Source organism: Podarcis gaigeae (assembly GCF_964106915.1).
Source record: "Podarcis gaigeae genome assembly, chromosome: 10".
In the NCBI taxonomy this organism is placed as follows: Eukaryota; Metazoa; Chordata; class Lepidosauria; order Squamata; family Lacertidae; genus Podarcis; species Podarcis gaigeae.
The window spans coordinates 34,879,853-34,885,542 of NC_139686.1; the positions used below are offsets into that span (position 1 = coordinate 34,879,853).

The following is a 5,690-nucleotide window of genomic DNA, read 5'->3' on the forward strand; positions in this document are numbered from 1 at the left end:
CCCCCTGCAATGCAGGAATCTCGGTGCTTTGTTTTGTTCAATGCTGGATAAAAGAAGGGGCTTGTTCTTGAAATCTGTTCTCAGTTACAGGCTCTGGAACTAGGACTTCTCAAAGTTACAGTGGCCATTGACTCTAGGAAAAGACAATGGCTTGTGCTGGGGCAACCATATGTAGCAGCTGTCATGTGTTGAAAGGCTTTTGTCACACCAGTGGAACCACTGCTGTGGCATGCCAAAAGCCCATGTGTGGAAATCACATAAAGTTGGACCCAACAGGTATTGAAATGTTCTACTCAGACATGAAACCTGCCAAGGAATGACTGCAAGCATGTGCAGAGTAGATTTTCCCCTCCCAGGCTCCTGGAAATGGGGCAGGTCTCTTCTGTCAGAATCTGAAACATCAAGGTTGCTGAGAACTCTTATCACCTCTCATCTGGGAAGAAGAAGAAGAAGAGTTTGGATTTGATATCCTGCTTTATCACTACCCTAAGGAGTCGCAAAGCGGCTAACTATCTCCTTTCCCTTCCTCCCCCACAACAAACACTCTGTGAGGTGAGTGGGGCTGAGAGACTTCAGAGAAGTGTGACTGGCCCAAGGTCACCCAGCAGCTGCTTGTGGAGGAGTGGGGACGTGAACCTGGTTCACCAGATTATGAGACTATCGCTCTTAACCACTACACACTGGTACCACACAGGGGAAATGATGTACTGAATCCAATTTATGGATGGACGATTCTGTCCATCTTAGTTACTCTCAGTTTCTCATTTTTCCAGTATGAGGTTGGTTCCAGTTCTCCACACTTCTGCATCAGCTAATTTTTTTTAAGTCCTCTTGAAAACTGACCAGCATTTAAGTCCACCTTTTCATTAATATACACATATTTTCAACGAACTTCCCCCGATATAGTGCATTTCTGTATCTTATTTCATGTGCGCGCATACACACACATGTGCACTTCCCTCCAAGACACACATTTTTGAACACATTACTTGGTTGGATAACTGCACTGCAAATTTCAGAGAAGAGGATTTTGAAGGTAGGCTGCAAATTAAGTAGTTTCACATTAAAATGCACACCAGACCAAATCTCTCCCATCTTCTTAGTCCAACTAGTTCCTGGCGTCAATGTTGCAGCTCTCTTTTTAACACTGAAATGAGAATTTCGGAAAGGCTGTTGGCAGAAGGGACCATGTTTTTGTGAAAAAATTATATAATATTAATGCCACATTGTCTGCACAACTATCTGGGAGTAAATGGGAACTCAAAAACTTCATGGGACTCAGTTCTGAGCTAACATGCATAGGGTTGTGCTGTGCTGTAATAGTATTACTGGAAGTCTGAAAAATGTAAAGCTTTACTGTGATACAATGACCTGCTCCAGGAATGGGTACTCTGACATATTGCTGAATAGTTTCTCTATTTTTAGTGGAAAAGGCTGAATTGCACAAAGATTCCTTTGTATAACAGGAGTAGGGATTCAGTTGAAAGCAACCTAGATTGGTTTATTGCATAGCCAGCAGCCAGATGTCCTAAATGTTTGGCAGGTGCTCAATCTGGAGGGGTTGGCGAGTTAAAAACTGTAGTGACACCTGCCACAAAATGTACAGTGCTCCTATTTAGGATACTCCATTCCTTTCTTCCCCCTCCCACCCAGTTTTCCAGATGTAGGAATGGTTGGCACAGTCAAGTGTAGAGGTAAGCCAGTATGAGATGTGGACGGACAGACAGTGTGGTGCAGTGGTTAGAGTGTCTGACTGAGACCTAGGGCACCAGGGTTCAAATCCTTACTTGGCCATGAACATGACTGGGTGACCTGATGCAGTTTTTAATCGGGATCCGCCATTATGAGATAGACTATGTTGCAAGATTAATAGCCATAGGGGGAGGCGAGCCAGCACTTTGTTACTTTGTTATCATGTTTGTATCTTAAGTTTGACTTGGCAAATCTTCTCTGGAAAGGCTAATGTATGGTGCAACTTGTCTGGGAAAATTAATGAGCAAACACCTAGATTCTATTTCATCGGAACTGAGAAAGATGGCGTCTGCCACCTGAGGAGGACTGTTGGATGGATTCGGCATAAACAACAGCGTGTCAGGATTTATTGCAAACAAAAGACTTACCAGCTTTAGAAAAAAGGGAGAGCCATACAAAGTTCACACAGAAGCATAACATTGTTTACTTCAACTCACCTGTGGAAATAACTCAGAGGCTATTAAGAAGAAAAAGGAAAACAACAAGAAAATTGAAAGATGGGACTGGTGAACACTAAAAGCAGCAGAAATATGAGATGATTGGACCCTACTGAACTCGAAGCATGGGAAGCCCCAACAAAAAATTTATAATTTGGCAAAATATTTGGACTTTATGATATGTATTGGTATAATTTGGAATAATTAATGTGATGTGATTGGGTTGTTAAAATGGAAAACTTAAAAAAAATATTATAAAAAAAAGAACATGATTGGTTTACCTCACGCAAGTCACTGCCTCAGCTTCACATACCTCACAGGATTATTGTGGAGATTAAATGAGGAAGGGGAGAAGCAGGAATGCCAGCTTGAGCTCCCCAGGGGGAAAGGTGGGGTAGAAATGCAACAAATCCAATAAGCCAAAAAGATTGGAAGAGCAGCGGCAGGGTGGGCCTGATCAGGCTGGAAGAGGCTGTGCATGGCATCCATACTGGAGGAGGGAGAGGAGAGACTAGACCTGCCAGAGAATAAAGGCATGGAAGGTAACACATTTAGAGGGGTGGAGGTCCAAACAGGGGAGGTAGAAAAGACAAAGAAGGAAGGAGCAGCAGAAAAAGAAAAAAGAGCTAGGCTAAGGGCAAGCCTTGCCACAGCGACTTAGGACTGCAGGCTGGGAGGAAGGAAAATGCAGCAAGTCTGGGGCTAGTCACCCCAGTGATGAATCAAGGAGGGAACGGGGAGGTTACTTATTCATGGGGAAGCAAGACTGCTTAAATGAACAGATCTCAGAGGGCTCTGAGGATGAGCAGCGTGTTTTCTGAAGGAACAAGAACCCCTGCGGCACTTGAGACCCATAGTGGTAGGGCTGAAGCTCTTGCACAATTCCCACCCCCTCGCTCTGCAGTCCTCATGGGGCTGGTCCCCACACCACACCCTTTTAAGGGATTTCCCCCTCAATATCTTTCTGTACTTTTGCAAGCCCAGCAAACCCCCATGGTACCTGAGTCAACAGCTGCATGAGCCATCAGCACTCGCAGTCTCATCATTGGAAATAGAGGGAATGGTTATATTAATAAAGTGTTATGGCCCAGGCATGGGCACCATATTCTGCAGAGTCCCCTTGTGCACTGTAAAGTACAGGGAGATTATGAAGTATTAGCAACAGCCTTTACTAAACTGTAAATCACTAATAAGATGGGTGTGGGGTTTTTTTGGGGGGGTCTTTCTAAAGATCTTTACCTTTAAAGAACAAACAAAACGAGTCTTTCCCAAGTAAAGTGGTACAAGTTGATCTAGAATAATTTAAACTGTAAGCTGTAAATGTGACTTCAAAGGATCATAAGCATTTGGTGGGGGGGGGGGGAAGGCTGTGTTTCCAAGCTATGGTGAATGGCATTCTAGTCATCTATGCTAATTAAAATTTAAATCGAAAACTGGGTTTTAATGAAGAGACGCTCAGTGTTGTTCTTCTGGGAGCAACCTCAAAGACGCTGGATGGAAAATGCACATTGGTAGAAGAGACTTCATTTTTCAGTTACAGGAAATAAATGGTAAGGTTTGTTGTGTAGGCCTCTGGAAAGAGTGAGGGTGGTATTTTTAACCTCAGTGTGGAGCCACATAACCAGTGCTTCTCCGTGTGTCTCAGATTCTGGGGAAGGGCCATAGTTCAATGGAAGAGCACCTGCTCTGCATTAAGAAGATTCCTGGTTCACTTTCTGGCATTACCAGGTAGTGTTAGAAATGTCGCATCTGAACTCCTGGAGGTCCGCTGCCTTTTGGTGTAGACCAGGGTGGGAGATTTTTTTGGCCTGGTGAGCCAGACCCCCTATTGGTCTCCACCTGTGCCAATCAAGCACCTGATGAAATTAAGATGTCATGTGAGTTTCCCCACCCACCCATCAAAGTCCCTTGTGCAGTGCTTCCGGTGCTTGGGAACTGCAGCATCAGCTGGTTTGCCAGCCCTGTGCTCAGCACTTCTCAAGACTAGATGGGACATAGGAGATTCATTTTGACAACATTTCCTATATTTAAAAGCAGATGAGGCAGGGCAGTGGGATTTAGACTGGGACTAGTGCAATAACAGCACAAAGGTGTTTTGCAATTAATCGCTTGAAATATGCATAAAATGGAAATCTAATTGATGCAAAGAGATTTATCTTGGGAAATGGCCATCTATCAAACACAGGCAAGGTAACAACAAATAATCCAGGCGTGTATTTTTAAAGCTTCTTTTTCAGCTGCTTCAGGAATGCAGGTTTCAGCAAGGAAATCTAATTTAGTGTCAGGACTTTCTCCCAAGGTTGCCTATGTTTTGTGAAGACAATAAACAGATAAACAACAGAAAATGGAGACAGATTGCAAAAATCAACCAGGTCACCTTAGGTCATATGGCAAGACAGACTAGGCTGCAGTTGTCTTGCATGGACATTTAATTATGCTTGTGCAATTTGGAAATGCAGTAAATTACCTTCTTAGTTCCCATTTCTGAATAGTGGGGAGAATTCTCATTTATTGGCGCATCAATCTCTGTTTTTCTTTTTTCTTTTTGCTAGACGCAACTGCAATATTAAAGCAGCCTCTCTCTCTCCCTGTCTGCAGGCCCCTTCTAGATTAAAGCGAACTCCTGTCTTTTAAAGACTGTGAGTGGCAAGTTGTATTCCAGAAAACGAGAGATCTTGCAGCTCATCTATCACAAACAAAATGCTATGTCTCCTCACAATCCTCCTGCTGTCACTGTGTTCAGAGGGCTGCGACAGCAATATATCTCCCACCGGATGTACAGTAGAGAAGATGGCGACACTTGAAAAATAATGCACACACTCCGAAGGACACATTTCACAGGCGCTACCAGTTGAGTTTGATTAAAATATGCAACATTTTAATTTTTCTCCCCATTTAACGATGAGCTTTAGTCAGTCTTGTTTAATGTCAGCACCGTTAATGAAGTTGTCAAGCTTGTAATTTTCATTGAATGCCAGCTTTGCCAAGAAGCTGGTACTACAATTACCTCCAGCTCTATATGATTAAATTCATCAAAGCACACTAAGGCTCCAGATTGTGCCAGACCTTTGAAGAATATCCCTGTGGTTTTGTAGTCCTTGCCACTCAGAATGGTTAAACAATGGTTTGGGGTGGGGAGGAAAGAAAACAAGCTTCGAGATATTGTTTTCGCATGAAAAACGAACAGAGATTGGATACGTTGACTACTGCAGCTCAGCTGTTTGGAAACAGGGATCTCTAGCAACACTTAATAAAATTGCCTTTGCCTACAATCACTATGGCCCTCCATCACCAAGAATGAAGATGCAAGATGCTACATGGGATAAAAGGGCGGCAGCTTTGCTAACTTTCAAGATCTGCAACCAACACAAACACATTAGCTGGCTAATAACCCTTTACGTGAACAATTCCAACCTAGCTCTGAGCACCAGGTTAGACTTGTCATTACCTGCTGAACTTAAAGGTGTGCTAAGGAGGCATCTGATAAATAACTCTCATGAC

At 43.3% G+C, this 5,690-nt stretch overlaps 1 long non-coding RNA gene across 1 annotated transcript; it reads left to right on the forward strand.

Annotated features, from left to right (window-relative positions):
- The first annotated feature begins 2,633 nt into the window (after window positions 1-2,633).
- LOC310825429 lies at window positions 2,634-5,150 on the forward strand. The gene is made up of 2 exons (XR_014555309.1): window positions 2,634-2,731; window positions 4,788-5,150. It is a non-coding gene; the product is annotated as an uncharacterized lncRNA (long non-coding RNA).
- Window positions 5,151-5,690: the final 540 nt, after the last annotated feature.